The sequence below is a fragment of the Protopterus annectens genome, chromosome 6.part1 (genome assembly GCF_019279795.1).
Source record: "Protopterus annectens isolate FY-2018-M chromosome 6.part1, PAN1.0, whole genome shotgun sequence".
Classification (NCBI taxonomy): Eukaryota; Metazoa; Chordata; order Ceratodontiformes; family Protopteridae; genus Protopterus; species Protopterus annectens.
The window spans coordinates 64,272,166-64,293,005 of NC_056738.1; the positions used below are offsets into that span (position 1 = coordinate 64,272,166).

Below are 20,840 nucleotides of genomic sequence, written 5' to 3' on the forward strand. Positions count from 1 at the left end.
GAACACAATCCTAATGAATTCAATCCTCACTGATTGGCAATAAATCACAAATTTTAAGAGAATACACCAAAAATATGAGGCAAACATCTGGACGTTCTGTGTAAATCTGGACAGTTGAGAGGTATGAATAGAGTCGGGGGGGGGATTACTAAAACCACTCAAAGCCATATAAACCATGGACAACTCCTGCCTATGAGATATGCGTGTGTGTGTGTGAGTGTATGTGTGTGTGTGTGTGTGTGTGTGTGTGTGTGTGTGTGTGTGTGTGTGTGTGTGTGTGAGAGTTGACATACTGACTGTCACAAATTTAATCAAAAATGATCCCTCATCCAAATCAAGATCATTTAAGCTGGTATAATTAGATAAATGTGATAGCCATACTACATAAACAATTTTGGACTACATTTAAATGAAGAAAAGTACCAGAATGTTGTTGTAGTCACTAACAGGTGTACCAAAAACAGCATTCCAGTGTGGTCTAGCCCACATTCTACAATGGGTGCAAAGCAGCATAGAGTGAAAATCTGTTTTCTTTGCAACAACTGTTTGTAGCAACCCTTTCTTCTGTATATTTTCTTGTCTCAAGATTACTTTATTGATAGTAGTAAATGTAAGTCATTATAGACAGCTCCTATTCCTCCAGCAAGAGCTAGTGCTGTGTGTGTTCTTTTGCTCTGTCATCCTTCTCACAGTAAGTACATTTTAAGGTGAAAAGGGTTTTTCTATGCTCACTTCTCTTTCCCAATTTCTAAAACTCTTGGTGAAGTTTCTTGGTATAATTTTAACAGTTTATTTGGCAACTAGCAGTATATAATTTATCCTCCCTCTTATCTTTCCATGAAAGCTCTCATTACCGTCACATCTTCACTACAACTGTATTTGAAGAATGTCATCACCAAATACTGCATACTTGTTATAGGTTCATAGGTACTTACTAGGCTCAGTCTATCCTTACATTACCATGGAAGTTCTTAGCCCTTATATTTTGCATACCAATAACCTAGAGATAGGCTGAACAAGGACATATTGGGATATTTACGTATTTCCCCTATCCATGAGGGACAGGGATGCTAAACCGAGGGGAGGGAGGTAATTGCTGTTACCTATATATTCATGAAATTACATTTGAATAGAGTAAAAGAAATACTTTTCTTTATGTGGAGTGGAAGATGGTTCCGCAGTAGCAGTATTCTCTGTGATACAAATCTATCCCTCCAACATGTTCTGTTTATTTTGCAAAATTGATAGAGATCCCTCGAGGAATTGTTTGTTATCACTGGACTTGTGAATGTGTAATAGGTCTGACAGAAGATGGTCTGCTGAAGCTTTATACACAAGTTAGATATCCCCTACCTAGTAGCATGCAAGATACTAAGATGGAGGACAAGGCTTTAAGATGGTCTGCATAATTTTTATGATTTACACCACTGATTTTTTTTTGTATTGAGAAAATGTGGTTGTGTCAGTTGTGACAAATGTTTGGACATGGACATACCTTAAAGGGGCATTACACTCAATGATTAGCTTAATAAATGCCAAGTATAGTGGAACAATTACATCCCTGCATCTGGATGCAATACCTTTAGATATAAGTTGTGCAATGAAAAAAAAACTGGCTTACAACAGCGGAAATGATAGTTTCAAGTACCTCATGTGAACAGATGTGTTGCAGGCTTGTATTCTAGAGGAAAGTCATTGACTAACTACATGGGACAAGAAAGCAGAAGAGAACGAGGTGCATCACATATGTGAGGAAATATTTATTTACTGATGGGTTGGTCATTATCTTAAACACACTACCACAAGAAAGACCATGGTGAAAATAGATGGGAAGTACATCAGGTATGCATGTGACTGTTAAGCATTATATTACAGGTAGACCATGTTATGTATGGGTGTAACATGATTAAGATGGAAGCTGGGAGGTGTCCGGAAATGTTGTTTGGCAACTAAAGAAAATTTGTCTTCTTCTTGTATTAGACATGGTTCATAGTGCGAATGTGCCTTCTGACTATACTATACTCTGTTATGCCTAAACCCATTACACATGTAACAAGCTCACTTTCTATGCCAAATGCTGCAAAGTCATTGATGGTTTTTATTTCCAGCTGCTTATATGAGAGCTCAAAATAATTCAAAAGTAGTCTTATCCTAGTCTGTCTTATGCCATACTATCCTAACCCCCTCGTTTTTCTGTAGGCAAAAAAAATTTAACTGACGATGTCTTTATTTTTCAAATTTCAGTTGGTAAGTGTTTTTAAATATTCAAATGGTCATTAAAGTTACAAGAGTTGTGGTCCTAGCACTAATTTTGACTAAACCTAATGTATGCCTTTCAAGTTACTAAATGAGGTTCAAAACTCAGTACAGAAATCTGAAGTAAATTTTTATATAACAATTGCAAGGCTGGTATAAAGCTGTAAGCTGACAGCCAATCAGAGTAATGCAACTTTATCTCTAATCCTTGCAGGTATTACATGCTACTCATATACAAGATAGGATGTGTGGGAGTTTCAGATATTATGGCAGCATGTGTCTCAGGGTTAGAGATAAAGTTGCATTAAGCTGACAGCCAATCAGAGTAATGCAACTTTATCTCTAATCCTTGCAGGTATTACATGCTACTCATATACAAGATAGGATGTGTGGGAGTTTCAGATATTATGGCAGCATTTGTCTCAGGGTTAGAGTCAATATCTTGGCACAATGTCCACAAAATTTGTAGTTAGGTTCACTTCCTATGTAGTGTGTTGCACACATCACATATCACTTTTCAGAACTCTGTTTGAGAATCATAAGGCCTTTTGTGACTTTGTATCACTAGAGCTTTATGGAAAGAGGCTGAAGTCTGTCAGTACAATACGCAAAGCCAGTAGTGCTCTATTGCCTGGTGGAGTGGGGTAGGGGTGGGGTGCTGTACTCTTTCCCCAACAAACCTTTAAAATCTCTTACTAGGTCTAAAGGTTCTTAGCCAGTTACTAAGCTAATGGCTCTAGAGTCCTTATAAGCGTATCCATGTTCATCCCGAGTTATGACAATTGCCCTTGGTTAGTTGAGCAACATTCATAGAGAGAGTCTATGGTCAATACCGACTGCCCCTTGTCATGAGGGACATGGTTGCCTCCCCTGGAGTGAATCTGCAGTCACCCATCCATCTATCTAGGTTGTACTTGAATAGTGTCAGGGAGGGGCTCTGTTTCACATGAATTGGGAGTTTGTTCCAGAGGAGTGGCAGTCTCCAGGAGATGTACCTGTCTCTGCAGCATGTTCTGTTCATGTCACAGGCTAGGTTAAGATCCCTAGAGCAAGTGACTCTTGTGCCATTTGATTTGTGAATGTGCAGCCTTTTGATTAGGGCAGGGTTAGACTGCCCTGTAGGCCAGGCACAGGTTGCCTCTTAGCAGCTTATAGGATACAGAGTACAGTGACAGGGCTTTCAGTCTTTCCATGTAGGTTTTGGTTTGGAAGCCCTGTATTTTCTTGGTAAGAAACTCCTGGTGTCTCTCCAGTTGCTGCAAGTGAAGGGATTATAGATTTCATTATATTTTCCTATTCCTGTCCAAATGACCTGACATCAGTATGTCCACTTCTCCTAACTAGCAGAAGTACACTTCTTTTAATCATTCAGTGTAATGGAGCTTCCTGATACACTGAATTGCATGAACATACACTGAGGTCATAATCCCAAGTAACTATACCCCTGTTTCTTACAAGCATTTCTTCACAGTTTATAGTTATTAGTACCCCTAAGGAATAAACACATTTCAAGCATGTCCTCCCATCCAAGATACACATAGTAAGTACATATTTAAGCATTATTTAGCATCACTTGTTGTTCCGTATAGAAAAGGAGAAAAGAAAATCACTGTCAAAATGAGGCATACCTCTCAACTTCTTAGAGCAAGAAATCTGGACAAAGCCATGAATAATGGGGACAAAGGTCCAAAAATAGGGACACTTTAAATACTGCTCTTACAAACTTAGAAAGTTGATAGAATTATAGGTTTTGAAATAGCATGGATTTTCTGAGGGTTATGAAGTATGAAACTCAAATGTCTGTCATTATTTTCTACTTCGGTCTTTAATGATTTGCCACTGATTTGCCAGAAAAAAACACAATTTTATGAAAAGTGGACCAAAAATATGAGGCAAAAATCTGGGTATTCTGTGAAAATCTGTACAGTTGAGAGGTATGAAATGAGGAAGGTAAAGTTCAAAGCTATGAAAGCAAGCAACAGAATATAATCATATCAAAAACAAATTCTCAGTCCTGTGGTGCAATGTAGGCTGAATTATTTTACCATTTATGACAGACTGGTTCTAATCTTTTGGCAAGCAACCTCTGAGAAAGACAATAATATCTGGACCGAATTTATATTATTCATCTAATATAAAACAACTGAATTTAAGTCACAGAGTCTGTTCTGAATAATGTCCGCCATCTTGGGGGCCATTCCAAGTAAATGCTCTTCCCCACATACAAACTTCAGATCTAGGTACAATAAAAAAACAGTGCTCTCACATGGGATGCAAACCTTTCTTCTTCTATGGTTATGAACTTCTCCTGTTATAAGCCAATATCCATTATACCAGAAACTGCCTTATTCAGAATCTAGATTTAATCATAAGCATAAACTAGAGTGACTCTGAACCTCTTAATACTGAACATTACCAATAAGGCCCATGATAATTATTCTGCAGTAGTTTGTGGATCTCTTTCATAAGTTTTATTTCACTGCTTACATTTACTAGTTTGATCCAATACACCTGCATGACTTAGTGCCAGCCATCTACAGATGCAGATTTGCCTAGGTTTGCTTAGAAAAGTCCTCGAGCCATGACTTAACACCGAAGTATCTGTATCAATGATCTGTTAATTGCCTTAAGTATCTTTATAATTTCCTAACCATTTTAGTTCTGCCTTGCACTATTTCTATGATAGTCCTGTTTTTTTTTTTAATGTGCTACTTTATTAGGCAGTAACCTTTGTTGATATCCATTAAAAAACAGATATTTTGAACTATTCCTCACCCACCACTTTGAGAATCCGATCAACAAACATTAGCTTTGACACAGTATTTTTCTGATACTGTCATGTTGTCTTTTAGCCTATTGTCCTTTGTCACTCAGAGTAGAGCAACACTCTGCCTTATTCTAATTATCTTACTGATTAACATGGAGTGGCTGACTGATCTATCAGTGCAGACCTCTGTTCTTCAGCCCCTGGATTTGTTCTCACGATGGAAAGGAAGAAATCATAAACTATGTCTAATAATCTGTTGTTAGCATTCCTTCATGTGGTTAAAGTCTCAGGCCATTTTCTTTACTTGCTGCAATTCCTCACAGCAGCAACATTAAACAGTTTTAAAGAATAGCATGAACCTATCCATTGAGTCCCAGTGCAGGTACTGCAACAATACCTCTTTATGATGTAACTAATGAAGAATATATAAAATAATATAAAGATTCAGAGAAACATTCAGTAACTGAGAAGACCGGACAATAAAGCAGACTGAAAAGTATTAGGAGATGTAGAGTGGGAGCATTAGGAAAGATGATAAACAAATCAATAGTGATATAATTAATTATAATACAGGCAATCACTGAAACACTGGTAATGGCATACATAAACCAAACTTGCAATGAATTGTCAACATATTTCAGACATAGTCTAGCTGTTAAGTTTTGCAGCCTTCTTGAATATGTGGAGTAATTTTAAAGGAACAAGAAAAGTTTTTGACAGGGATGTGTCTGGTGGACAACACTACAAAGGAAATATCAGTACTGAGATTGAGGCTTTTGCTGTCCCAGTTACTGCTACCAATGAATGTCAGACTTTAATATTCAGAGATAAGAAGCTCCCTTGGGGATTTTAGGAACGAGCAATTAAGTGCTATGAGGCAGCATTGGGAATGGAAAAAAGGTACAATATGGGTCCCTCAGATAAGTGGGTTTGATTTTAGGAACATTCTAATATTGCTTTCTTTATATGACACTCTAAGACCAGCAAGGGGCACTGAGAAGGAGTGCTACTGAGACATTCTGCTGTTGTGTGGATTTTAGATATTTCATTTTTAAATGTGGTGGGGGTGACAGTTGACTGTTATGGAATGGAATGCTAGTTTATTCTGTGCGGCGCTGATGATTGGCCTGAGAACACTACTTCCTTTGCAACAATAATCTTTGTGGTTTGACAAGGTATTTATTAATTGATTCATTGATTCCATTATGACAACTATATGGTTAGATCACAGAGCTCAACCCTTTGGCAGCAGAGTTTAAGATACATTACAGAAATGTAAGTGTATAACAATGTGTCAGTTTCAATGCCTAACTGATGTAATATGTAGTTTCACAAGTACTTCTGTAAATTAATTACAGGAGGGAGAACTGAACCACTAGGGTCCTTTGATGAATTATAGACTATAGTTATATTACAAAGATTGACAGAGTACAGCAGTAAGGTCATACAGATACACTATCTACTGATACTGCAAGTGTGAGTGAATAGATAGATCCGTAGACAAATAGACAAAAATACACAGGCATATATACAGAATGTGTGTGTGTGTGTGTGTGTGTGTGTGTGTGTGTGTGTGTGTGTGTGTGTGTATTTATATATATATATATATATATATATATATATATATATATATATATATATGTGTGTGTGTGTGTGTGTGTGTGTGTGTGTGTGTGTGTGTATGTATAGCTATAGATATAAATATATACAGATATAGAAATGTATACATATATGCATATACATATATAGATAGAGTGATACGGATGCCTGACATTTTATTGAATGAGAAATCAGTGTGTTCAAATGACTGGTCTATTTTGTGGAATGACTGTTTGGATGAAGTCTATTTTGTTGAATGTGGCATAGGTACTTATATTTCTATTTTACAGAAGTAAAATATTGCAGTATATAAAGCAGCTTTATCTGGTGACTGGTGTTCATTTAAGTAATCACTGCTGAAGTGGTTTCTATTACAGCACGGGCATTAACTAGCTGAGTGTGGTATTTTCACTTTTGTCCACGGTTGTTTCACCTGTAAAACAACTCTTTATGAAATGTATTTACTTGAGTGATGTTGAATGTATGATGTTTCCCTTATTTGCAGTTTGATTAAACAGTACTTCATTGAATTGACTTTCAACAATTTTGACTAAATGAATTGTCCTTCAATGGAATAGTTATTGAAACAAATGTTCCATAATCATACAAGTGTGTGTGTGTGTGTGTGTGTGTGTGTGTGTGTGTGTGTGTGTGTATGTGTGTGTTTAGACAAACAAAGACACACACATGCTCATATGAAGTCCGAGAGGTCTGTTGTATGACACACAAACTCTCTTATAATGTAGTTTTGTGATGAGTGACAAAGCCATAACTCCCCAGCTGAGTTCCCTAATCCTAATAAAGCAGATATTTAATGTATCACACAACCCATACATATTCTTTTTATCTGTTTTTTAAACACTTTTATTGAATTATCACTTGAGACATAGGGAAACTTACATTTATATAAAAGAAAACAAACCGTATTAACATGTTTATGGTTAGAAACATTATGTATCACATTCATTCTTATGTACAATACAATTAATACAACATTATTCAAGTTGGTCAATTCCTGACTTCCTTTAAATCTCATTCCTCCTCCAAAACATTTTCTGTGTGTATTTTCCTATAGTTTCTCCTTTTTTCTATATAACCTGCTCCTACCGTTTTCTAAACATCCCACTTCTATTCCTTTTATCTCTGTTACAATATTCATTAATTCAGATATGATTGGTTTAGATTTTGATTTCCATTTTCTTGTAATTGCTTTTTTGGCAACCACTAAAATTAAATCTAACAAGACGAAAAACAAAGTAACTATTCACGAATGAAACCAATAACCAATGAACAAAACGTAAGAAGATAAATGAATCCAGTCAGTAAAGTATGGAACACCAAATTTTAGCGCTTTCATTCACTTTATTTAACGTGAACTTCATCAGAAACCAACTCTCCCAGACACTAAAGCACTTTATATAATAAAGCTGTAATCACATGATCAATGATGTCAAAAATTAATTACATTCATTAAAGTGAAAATAAATATATAAAATATAATAAATAAATCATTTTACTAAATCATGTTAAAAATATATATATAACAATTATATACAAATATAAATATATATATATAAATGTAAATGTACAGATAAAAATCTTACATTCATTTAATTTGTAAAAAACATTTTATGTTAACTAAGTCATTCAGTCCTGGAGCATGGTCAGCTTCTAAATACACTTGCCAAATAGATTCTTTACATTCTAAAAGAAGTTTATTATTACCAGTAAATAAACTAATGTCAACACTGTCTAAGACAGAAAAAATAAACTTTTTAAAGTTAATACATTCAGTCGAATGTTTACCTAGTGCATTTGTCATGTCCTTTTTTTAATAGCCAAAATATGTTCACTAATTCTTTTTTTGAGAGTTCTTGTAGTCATGCCAACGTAGTAACTAGGGCAGGACTGGCACTGGGCTAAATACACTACAATTTCACTATAACAAGTGTAATATTTCTTAGACCAATGTGTGATGTTAAGATGTGAAAAATAAACCGAAGATGAATTACTTAAAAATCTACACTGCTTACAATGATGGCAAGCATAAGTGCCCTTGGTGTTAATATTTACTTGTTTGTCAGTAGCACATTTATCTACTTTCTTTTCTAATAAACTCTTCAAATTTACAACTTTTTTGAAGGTGAAGTTAGGTCTAATACCCACTACTTTAACTAATTCCTGATTACCTAACACTACCTTCCAATTTTCAACTATAATGTCTTTAATGATCCACATTTCATTAGAAATGGGCAAAACAAAGGCGTTAGTGAATTCTTTGTTTCCAATCAGGGTGTTGTTAGTAGAAATGGTTGAATAAGTAGTCAAAATAGGACCAACTTTGTTCTTTCTCAGGACCATAACTTCTCTTTCAATAGATTTTAACCATGAAATATGGTAACCTCTACCCAAAAAGAAACCTCTCAAAATTTTAATTTCATCATGAAAGGTACTATCTTGCGGTGTTAATCAACTCAACCTAATATATTGTCCCTTGATTACTCCTCTTTTCATATGTAGTGGATGTGTACTTTCTTTATGTAAGTACTGGTTGGCAAATGTAGATTTTCTATAAATGTTACTAGTGAATTTTTTAACTTTAGAGTCATAATGTAAGTTCAGATCAAGAAAATTTAGATCCAATCCGTAACCACCCAGTAAGAATTTTAAAAAATCGGTGGTACTGTTTAAATAACTTACAAAAATATTGAACTCATCTAGAGTACCTTGCCAAAGAAAAAACAAATCGTCTATGTAACGACGATAAAAAATAATGTTTCTTCTATAGCAACTGTTATCTATGAAAGCACTCTCCCAATTTGCCATAACCAAATTGGCGTAAGATGGAGCCACTCTCGCACTCATTGCTACACCTGAAATCTGCTTATAAAAATTCCCATTGAATGTAAAAAAGTTGTTATCCAAAATTAGTTCCATTAGTGTACAAACAGTGTTGACTTTTGAGTTATTTAAATTACTATATTTAGTTAGATAGTTTCTCAGATGTTCGATACCCTTGTCTCAATCAATACAGGTGTATAGAGACTGAACATCCAGTGATGCCATATAAAAATCTGTACTGGATGGTTTTAAATCCCTTAGCAATTCTAACAAGTGCCAAGAATCTTTTAAATAATAAACAGAACCTTGAACAATAGGATTTAGAATATAATCTAACCAAATGAATAGAGTCTCAGTTTTAGATTTACTGGCAGAAATGATAGGTCTAAGGGTGGGGGTGGGGGGTTGAACATGTTTTTCTGTAATTTTGGAATACCAAACATAACAGCCATTTTTGGGTGTTCTACCTGTAAAAAGCTGTAACTTTGGTATTCCAACTCACCTTGACAAAACATGTCAAACAAAAAAGTGTCAAGTCTCAAGTAACTTTGCTTGATGAAAGTAGAATATATCTTCTTATAAGTGTTTTCATCTGATAACAAAAGTTCCATGGACTGATGATATTGTGTATTGTCCATAATGACAATCTTGCCCCCCTTGTCCGCTTTCATAAAGCGTATCTCATTGTTATACCTTAATGCCTTTAGGCCATCAATTTCTGACTCTGTTAAGTTTCTTTCATATTTAATGGATGGAATGTTTCTAAAAGCTTCTTCACACATGTTTTGAAATACTTGTAATGTACCTATTAAAGGTGGATTATAGGTACTGGGTGTTTTAGGACCTGTGTGTGACTGAATGCAATTTAAATCTTGCAATATATATTTCAAATTTAACTTCCTCAAAGTTAACCTGAAATCTATGATAGTCTTGGCCAAATTGAAAGAATTCGAGGGAATAAAGGAAAATCCCTTTTTCAAGAGATTAATAATAGGAACTGAAAGAGATGTTTTGGATAAATTATGAATTTGTATGTCATATTTAGTGTGACTATTAGCATCTACCATCTCTTTTTGTTCCTGAGCCTGCCTTTCGGCTGCTTCTGAGCTCCTTTGGACCAAGTAGGTGTCCTCTTGTTCCCTTGTTTGTCCACCAAAAAAGGCACCGTGTTTGTTGTCCCTTCATTTGTGTTAGTATTGTTGTTAGAATTTACAGTATTGTTTGTGATTGTTCCCGACATTTCACCATTCTGATTATTCAAACATTTATCACAGCTACCAATGTTAGAATTACTAGATGTAACTTTTACATTATTATTGAATGTAAGATTTTTATCTGTACATTTACATTTATATATATATTTATATTTGTATATAATTGTTATATATATATTTTTAACATAATTTAGTAAATTGATTTATTTATTATATTTTATATATATTTTTTTCACTTTAATGAATGTAATTAATTTTTGACATCATTGATCATGTGATTACAGCTTTATTATATAAAGTGCTTTAGTGTCTGGGAGAGTTGGTTTCTGATGAAGTTCACGTTAAATAAAGTGAATGAAAGCACTAAAACTTGGTGTTCCATACTTTACTGACTGGATTCATTCATCTTCTTACGTTTTGTTCATTGGTTATTGGTTTCATTCGTAAATCTAACAAGACCTTACTATGTCTAGGCAATTCAGATCCCATATCCCAGCTCAAAAAATAATTTTCTTTTTAAAGTCTGTCTCGTTATGCTTTCAAAACATATGTTCCTAGTTACCTCTTTCTTCCCCATCACTCCTCCAACATTTGCATCTACCTGAGGAAAATTCTTTGGAGTCTCCTTGGGGTATAAAAATACCTATGCAAACAATACCTTGCTTCATATTTGACAGCCATACATGTGCCCTCACATTGTTTCTTTGTGAATCACTTATCTAATGTCTTTTCCCAGTCTTTTCTAACCTCCTATAATTGATTCCTATAGTTACTGTGCTATATTTTATATCCAGAACTAAGTATCCCATTTTTAACAGATATTTCTTTTCTAGATACAACTAAAAAACTCTACCAGTGTAGTTCTTTCATCTAGGGTACCCCTATTACTTTCTCTTTGCCTATATTCTGATATCAATCCCTGATAGGGAAGGCAGTCTCTAGCCTGCAGTCCAAATGTCTTATTAGCCTCTTCCTATCCTATTATTTTTTCTTCTCTAATTATTTGTTTGCAATACCTTGGTGTCAGTTCCCAGCATTAATATCTAGCCCCCTCTTGCCTATTCTCAATATCCCTAATTGCATCATCCCTATTGGCAGAATCGCCTTTCTCCATTCCTATTTAGGCTTGTTCTTAGCATACTTTCTGCTACTTTATGAATATAATATTCTAATTTAATATATATTTACTCTTTTTAATTTCTGCAAATCTTATATGTTATATGTAAATATTCTGTATGACTGTTGTTGTTTCCTTTAAGGATCTCCATCCAAAATCCTACTCTCTCCTTATTTCTTGAATCCACCCCCCCCCCACTTAAAATCATCCCTTTCCACTTTTAATTTAACTTTCTGCTTGCATTATGTATAAGACCTTGCATTTATAGCTCTAAAGTATCCATTCAGATCAGGTAATCCTAAACCACCTATTTCTATTGGAAGAATCAGCTTATTACACTTGACTCTTGCCCTCTTTCCCTCTAAGATGAAATATTTCAAATCCTTCAACTCTTTATTACTATCCACAACTTCTCCTCTGGTTGATAAAAATATGTCTGACCTGTTCAAAAAATTAAAGAGACTAAAATCCTTTTTACTGCTTGTATCTTGCTGTCCATATCCATACACTAGAGCTTCTAGTTTCTCAGTTTTTGTATTAGCTTTTGTTGAGTCTCTTCCTGTATATCAGTAGTTGCCATGACAGATGCCTTTCTACCCATTAACTTCAATACTTCATTTTATCATGTCTCCATAAATATGGGTATTGCTGAACCCAATTCATGTGTGGGTACCTAGTTTACAGCTATAGCCTTTGTTTTATCTTCATTAATTTTGTATCCAAAAAAACTAGAAACTGTCTCTGATGTCCCTTTCTGGTTTTATCAGGAACAAAATAATATCATCTGCAAATAAAACCAACTTTTATTGATTACCATTCCAACTATATCCTTCAATTTCTGAGTTGCTTATTTTCTTTGCCAATGATTCCAAATATTTCGCAAATACCATAAGGGAAAGAGAACACCCCTGCCTGGTGCCTCTCTTCAGACACAACTTATCAGAGTGAGGAACCCTCCCACTTTGATATTTGCCTGTAATCCCTCATATATCCTCTTAGCTGACCTTATTATTATACCAGGGAATGCAAATGCTTCCATTGCCCTACTCATAAAATCCCAGCTTACTGTCGGATACTTTCTTTCTATCAAGACCCAACAACAACAGCTGTATTTTCTTATATTCTTCTTCCCTCTGGATCATCATTGTTCTATTAATGTTGTCAAATGTTTGCCTCCCCTCCACAAAACCACATTTATCCATATCTATCAGTTTTGGCAACACCTTTGCATTATTTTAGCCATTATAGACATAAATACTTTATAATCATTATTTAAATTTGAAATAAGCCTAGCTGGATCCGAAGCGCCTTTACAGTATTTAGGTATTACAGCCATCACAGCTTTTTTTTCAAGTTGTTGGTGCTTCACCTCCTTTCTAAATACTGTTAAAACCTTTAAGATCTTTGTCACTTACTTTCCTCCTAGCTTCCAGACTTTTACTGGAATAACAAAGAAGAAAAAAAAGAACAACTCAGCCACTGAGCAAAAAAGCAATTTAATCCAAACTTAGTGCCTCAGCAAACAGCCTTCCAAGAGCTTGGTTCTATTTTACTGGAATAACATCTGTTTCTGAAGAGGTTCCTGCAGATTTATTATGCATATCCATTTTTATCTCTTCTCCTCTTAACTGTTAATTGTTCAGCCTCATCTACCTCTAACCTTGATATATTTAAGTGTTCCTTAAATATTTCTATTCACGTTTTTCTTGATTTCCACATTTCTCTGCTTTATACAAATTTTTATAAAATTTCTGAACTATCTCTAATACCTGTACAGGATCTCTGGTTATTTTTCTTGTTACAGGCTTCCTAAGTTTGGCAACAACACTTTTTACTCTCTGTTGCCTAAATCATTGTACTAAAAGTTTTGGATCTCTAGAGTTGTTATCAAAAACAGTTGCTTAACAGCAATCTTTCTAAACTCATGTATATTATCCAGATCCTCCCTTATTTTCCCTTTAATACTCTGCAGTTGCACCTCTTCTTGTTCTGTGAGGTTCCCCTTATTCTGCAATATTTTAATGTTTGTCAGCTGCTCCAAATAACTATTGTTTCTTCTGAACCATTTTCTCTTTCTTCTAATTCCACCTTATTTTTAAACTCCACTTTCATTTTATTCCATTCACTAGTTAGAATTTTATATCTTCCCTAATAACACCCATATAATTTCCAATACCCATTCATTAGATTCAGCTTTTTTAACAGATAGGTGGTGAAGCACCAATTCTCATTTTTACTCCATTACCCTTCATTTTTATCTTAGGTATTACTGGCATATGATCAGAAATAGCTATTGGATGCATGTCAAAGCTATCAAATGCACATGTTCTTGTGAATTATAACTTCTGTCTAGTCTAGCCCAATTATTATACCTTGGGGATTAATATGTGAATTTTCTCAGAGTTTCTACTACTGAATTTACATCTTCCATACCAAATATTTTCAGAAATTTCTACAGAAATATACCCTCATTTGTTATATTTTCCCTTCTAGCCCCCCCCCGATACATCTTTGCTGTTGCAAATCAAATTCCAGTCTTCACCTATAAGTAATATTCCCTGATGTAAGCTGATTATTTCTTCCCATTTTTTAAGCTAGATAATAGTCTTAGGTGGAATATGAATACATGTCAGAATAATCTTGCTCCCTTGCCATTAGCCCCTTACATCCACAAATCTACCATTATTATCTTTTTTCCCTCTTATATCACTTTTGGAGTTCCTCTAGCAATTAGTATAACTATTCCTCTTTTTCTTTGGCCCTGGCTGAATACCTATCCTGAAATCCTTTCTTTATGAAATTCATGTGCTCAGTTATTTTTAAATGTGTCTCCTGAAGCATTGCAATTTGTGCTTGGCATTTCTTAATATAATTCAATACTGTTTCTTTCTTGTCTATACCTGTGAGACTATTCACATTCCAAGATAGTATGGAAAGTGTTGACATTATGATAAGAGGTTATTATTCCCACTATTGTATATGACAGCTTTTGTAGTTGTTTATCTCCAGTTTTTGTGATAACATGCACCCACTAATGTTTGTCAGGGCTGATCTTTTATACAGTTGCTTTTTATTGTCTGCATTTGAACCTATGTCACATTTTACAAGATGTTTTGTTTTAATGAACCCTCCCAAAAATTCTTAGAATACTCCCATAACCTATCAACTTAAAACAAACACACAACCTATGTAGATTTTCAAATAATAAAGTTTAATCCTGCTAATAGGAACAATTACCCTAAATAGACATCTGCACACACAGGCATTATCGGACCTAAAGTTAAGGTTATCCATACCAAAACCAATGTTAATAACTGTGATCCTACTTACACAATTACTACCTGTCCTTGTTTTATCGTTATTTCCCCTCCCAGATTTGAAAAACAACTTGCTTGCTTTCAGAAAACATTAACTTTTAACCTCAAAGAAACAAGTTCTCTGGCTTTTTATTGCTCTACAATCAGCTTGTCTCCATGGAAACATAAGAAAAAAATTATCCCTCAGGTGCAGAATTCTAAAGTCATACCAAGCATTTATTACTAAAGGAAAGGTTTTCATTACTTTCAGTGTTCTCTTAGTTACTTATTTACACTTAAAACTCGTTATTAAATTAGACCTAGGGTCTTAATCCAGACATTCACCAATGTAAAAGTAATAGCAAACATATTAGCTCTGCATATATTATGATCTGTGCATTTATACTACATCCCCTCATCAACAACCCAAGATTATAGCCTATTAACTTAAACATGCTTTTCTCTTTTTGCATTATAATGTCTACATTTCTTAATACTAAAAAAGATAAAAGTCGTCTGTTTGCTTTAGTATCATTATCACATACAGCAATATCTGAAAATGCTTTACTATACATGCAATTTATATCATGAAAAGTTTTATAGAAATACTATTAACAACATAAATTGTCTCACATACAGTTACCTATTTAATTTATCTTCCCTTTCCTTTAGTGTTCTTCCAAATATTAATGACATGAAGTGGGACAAAAGGCTTTCAGTCCCCTACAAATTTAACAAAATCAACAAAAGTCCATTCTTTCCAATTTTTTGTGCAGCCATTTTTCACAAATGTGATTGATGTTTTGTAATCTCACAGTTATTCACTAATTTCCATATTGCTGGTCTTCTTGCTGTTCATCTACATCTCCATACTCCAGCCTCCAGTTCAATTTCAAGATACAAAGCAAAAACAAATAACAATGGGTGGAGGTTATATCATACATTTCTTTAATCAAGTCCACATAATCAAGTTTGTTTTTGATCAAGTCCAAGGTACTCCTGATTCTTCTATTCAAATCCTGTGCTTTTCTCTGTCTCTCAAGTATTTTCATATGGAACACTGGAAAAGGTTTCACTGGGAGTATCTCCCTATGAGCTTTATTATCAGAAGAATGAGAAGCAGAGTCCTTTTCTGCTTGATGATTTTTGTTGAACAAATGCGTGTATTTCTTCCTTAGTGTGTTCGCATCAGAAAATGATTTTGATCCTCCAGGAAAAAAATATTCTGAAGACATGGATGCAGCAGCTTGAAACTCACACCTGCCTCTCAACATTCCCTAATTGCTGCAATACATTTGATTCTCTTCTTCCTGGTGTACAGTGAATAATCACTTTCTGTAAACTCTCTACTGTCTTCAACTTTTATTACTTTACCCTGCTGCCACAGTTTTGTCTGGCTCAAATCTTTCTGCTGGTAGAAATGCATCTTTGCTAATACAGGTCATGACTGCTTTCTCATGGCCCAGTTTGGAGCATACACACCACGTGCCCTTTCAATTAACAAATCCTGCTGTTGAATACCAGTCCAGTTGCTTATATGTGTTTTCTTAAAATAATAGTCTGCTCCTTCCAGTTTCTCTGGTACAGCAGAAAATCTCAGGTTTTCCCGCGTGCTCTGTCTTCTAATTCTACCATTTTTTAAACGTCTCTTGTTGAGCAGTTTCATACTCAGCCAGACTTCTTTTTAATTTTGACCTCTGATTTTTGTAGTTTTATCAATTCATATGAACATCTGTTAAAGTTTCTTTCATTTTTCTGTCTTTTGAGTTGATTGTTTCATTTATTTAATCAGTTATGAGCACATTTGACTTATTTTCTTTCCTCCAGAATACTACAAACCATCTCTTGCACCAAAGTTGGAACAGCTACAAGATTCTTTCCAGTCAGTGTTTTCTCTTCACATTTTCTAGTTGCTTTTCTTTCATGCTCTCTTAGTTTCTTATTTTCTAGTATCCAGGCAGTGTACTTACTAGCTAGTAACTGAATTAACTAAAAGTGGAGAGTTACTGGTCCTTATCTCTCATTTTCTTTTTCATAATGGGAGAGATGAAGTTAAGCTGTTGATCATTATGCAGTCTGTGACAATTGGGGAGAGATGGGTGAAGGCTGCCAGCCTAGTCAAATATAATTTGATATATAATTCTGGCATTTGTAAATAAATGTAAAATACAGGCATGTTTTCTTCAGTGTAAAAGAATACTGTGAAATGTGGAACTGCAAAATATGTTTCAACATTGCACTCTACTGGCCCAGTGAAGCATGCTGTGACCCTTTCATGTTAGAATTTGGCTCCAGTGCGTCTGGATGAAGGTTTCATACCCATTGTTTTAAGGCTAAAGTTTATGACCAGAATTTAGATGTGGAATTTGCTTTATTGCTCTGGTTTCTGTTAGAATATACATGTGAAATGACTTATATTGTTGTAAGTTTCTGAGCAGGTGTTAGATTGCTAAATAATGCAGTTTGTGGCCTGACAACTCCAGACTAAGTATCAAAAATGATATAATTTGGGAGGACCTTAGGGACATGTTTGTTAGCAATGTTTAAATACTATTTCTCACAAGTGACTGGAAGCATTTTGATCTTGGATATCTAACTCAGCACTCTGCCTAAGCTTACATGTAAGTTTCTAGCACTGTGATTTCTTGTAGGAATAGTTAAAGCTAGTAAAGATTAATTAGGTATTTTTCTTTGAAATCAGACCTGTCCTACTATATTATTTTATGTTTCTGTGTGATCTCTGAACTCTTAGATATCTCTGTGGTGTAGTAGTTTTGTCTTGTGTTTTAATTGTTTATTATTAAATATTTTTAAAAACCTTTACCTGTGGCTGGTTTGTATAGGGATATGCTCTAGAGTACATTGCATATTTATAGAGTTTATTGTAATAGGCCACTCTAATAAGCCTTAGACTGTATAGTCACATTACCAATTGGATAATAATATTGCACAGTAATAATTGTACACCCTTTGAAGGGCCTTGTAGTAGCTGATAATATTAGCTGGGTGTTTGCAGGGATTACTACCGTATGGTCTGGGTAAAGGGGCACAGCTGGAGAATCTGTGCCAGCCTTTCCCAGGAGTGTCTGTGAAGTTGTATAAATACTTATCTCAAAGTGTGTGTGTGTGTTGTGTCAGCTACGTGGGAAGGGGCACGAAGCACTGGTTGGACAGCAAAGGTACTGGAGGTTTTAGCTTGCCCAGCTAGGCTGACACCTGGACCCTATAGCTGTGCCAGTGGGGAGTCTTACTGGGGACCTGGTGAGCAAGGGAGCAACCAACCCCAGACTGACTGTGATCTCTGTGTGCACTTAAGGGAAATTGTACTTTACTGTGTGTATTAGTTATCTTTTCCTCTCTTCTATGAGATGACCTCTCTGGTATTAGTTGTGAGGATTGAGGCTCCTTGATTGCTGGGCCTGGGCAAGGTCGTTACACAGCCATCTTGTCTTTTTATCCATTTTCAGTATATTTATTTTAGGTGAGAATATTTCCTTTTGACTTCAATAGACTTTATTAATTACCTACATTTTCTGTAGGTGAGATGTCTTGTATTTTTCTATTCTAGTTCTGAGGTAGTTTTGAATCCCTGATTTTGAATCAGTTAATTTTGTAGTATAGTTTATCAATATTCTGATGGCTTTATTAAGATTTCACTAATTTTAATGTTTTATATATATATATATATATATATATATATATATATATATATATATATATATATATATATATACTTCAGAAGACTGACAGACCAAATGGCTGAATCCCAAAAGATTGAAAATTCAAAATACTGAACACATTTTTAATGCAGGGGCAACCCCCCCTGCATCCCTCATTTGGGGTGGCTGTATCCTCATACCCCCTGCTAACTATATATACTATCTCCATGATCGCACAACAGTGGAGAAGTGGCAAATTCCATCATTTAGTATTTTGAATTTTCAGTCTTTTTGGATTCAGTCTTTTGTTTTTTCAATCTTCTGAAGTAGAGCCATATACATATATAAATACCCCCCCCCCCCCACACACACACACAGATATATAAATATCCAGTGTGTGTATTAGTTTAGCAATCAAAATCAGGTCAGTTTTGCTGATACTTCTGTTTTTTGATTAGTTAGTTGGAATTAATATTGTACTTTATTTTTTATTCTTGTACTTACCTGGCAGGGGGAATACCACGATCAAGAAGGTGGTTTCCCCAGGGTGAGGCTCTTCATTGTACATTTCGGTTGGGTTAACCCCTGTGATTTCCCCAAATGAGGGAAACTCCACTCATAATTTTTGGTAGTGGGGGACTGCGCTCACGCATTTTTTAGTGGGAGGTTGGCATAATGGTTAAAGTGTTGACTCACAGACACAAGGTACAAGTGTTTGATTCTCACCTTTGAGAGGGAAATTGGCTAGGCTTAAATGGCCCATCAAGGCAGCTAGCCTAGTAATTACCTATGAACCTATGGACCTACTTATCTTCAACATTTTTTCATTCTGATATGAATGAATTATATTTCTGGCAGATGGATTTAAGCCGACAATGTTGTTTTGGGGTATTACTCTAAAATTTTTACCTCCAAAATTAGGAATAAATAAAAAGTAATTAAGGACAAAGGTCCCAAACTGGGCACATTATAATACTGGTTAACTTAAAATAATTTACATTAGAGTTTCTAAAAAAAAAACTGAATCAAAATTAGGGATATTCCTAAAAAATATGGACAGTTGAAAGGAATGTTTTGGGAATTATATATTTTTAGTAGTTTGCGTGTGCAATGTGTGAAGTTACTTTCTATTTATACTGAAGTGATTGGGAGATGTTGTCCATGTTTTACATTTTTATTCATTTTACTTTTTTTCAAACTAAGTGTAAATTTGCATTTCAGAGGGTTGGATCAGGTAAATTGGGGGTGATGAGGTTTCTGTGTGTGTATGTTTTTTCATGTGCAGTAGGTGAACAATTACATTAGTTTTTAGCAAGTAGCATAAATATGTCAGGTTTAGGGGTATTTTAGTAGAGGCAGGAACTGCAGCAGAAATAGGGAATTCAAGTACCACTGTATTCTGTGAAGTAGGTATTTTGGTTGAATTCCCAGCTAGTCTTCTGTTGATATTTTATTTTTATGCTGGAATAAACAACACCGAGTGCCACTCCATGCAGTGCAGCACAACGCCATAGTATGATAAATGCAGGCTCTTCCAGTGAGACATTTTCTACAAATAAACCTATTCATTCTCCCACCCACTGGCATACTGTATCTATGTTCATGCACTGTTTACCATTTAGATTTACTTCCAGTACTACCTTAGATAACTGAAAGTGTTCTTATTCATCTTATCATTATTGTTTGTTCCCCTCTTATACTACAGATACAAGCTGTTTTATATCAGTTATTAAGATATATTCCTGAAACATTACTTATTTCTTTACACTACAAATATGAGGCATATATTAATAAATCTTTAAAACACACTTCTGTAATATCAGAACTATATTAATTCCATTAAACTACTAACTACCTAAACTTTTTCTTAAACTTGAAAACTGCATTCTTTTACTGTATTCTTAGACTAAAATGCAAGATCAAGCAGCTTGCTCACTGTCAGTTGCCAACCTCATGGCACTTGGTGTACTCAGGCAGTGCAACAATTGCTGGATGCTCACAGATAATGAGTATTAGCTTGTCACTATCAATACATGAGAGATGCAAGTACTTAACCAAATTGGAGGTATCCCTCTCACAAATAAGTACAAC

At 34.8% G+C, this 20,840-nt stretch overlaps 1 non-coding gene across 1 annotated transcript; it reads left to right on the top strand.

Moving 5' to 3' along the window:
* The first annotated feature begins 19,245 nt into the window (after positions 1–19,245).
* Positions 19,246–19,409, top strand: LOC122805683. The gene has a single exon (XR_006365397.1). It is a non-coding gene; the product is annotated as a U1 spliceosomal RNA (small nuclear RNA).
* The last annotated feature ends 1,431 nt before the right edge of the window (positions 19,410–20,840 follow it).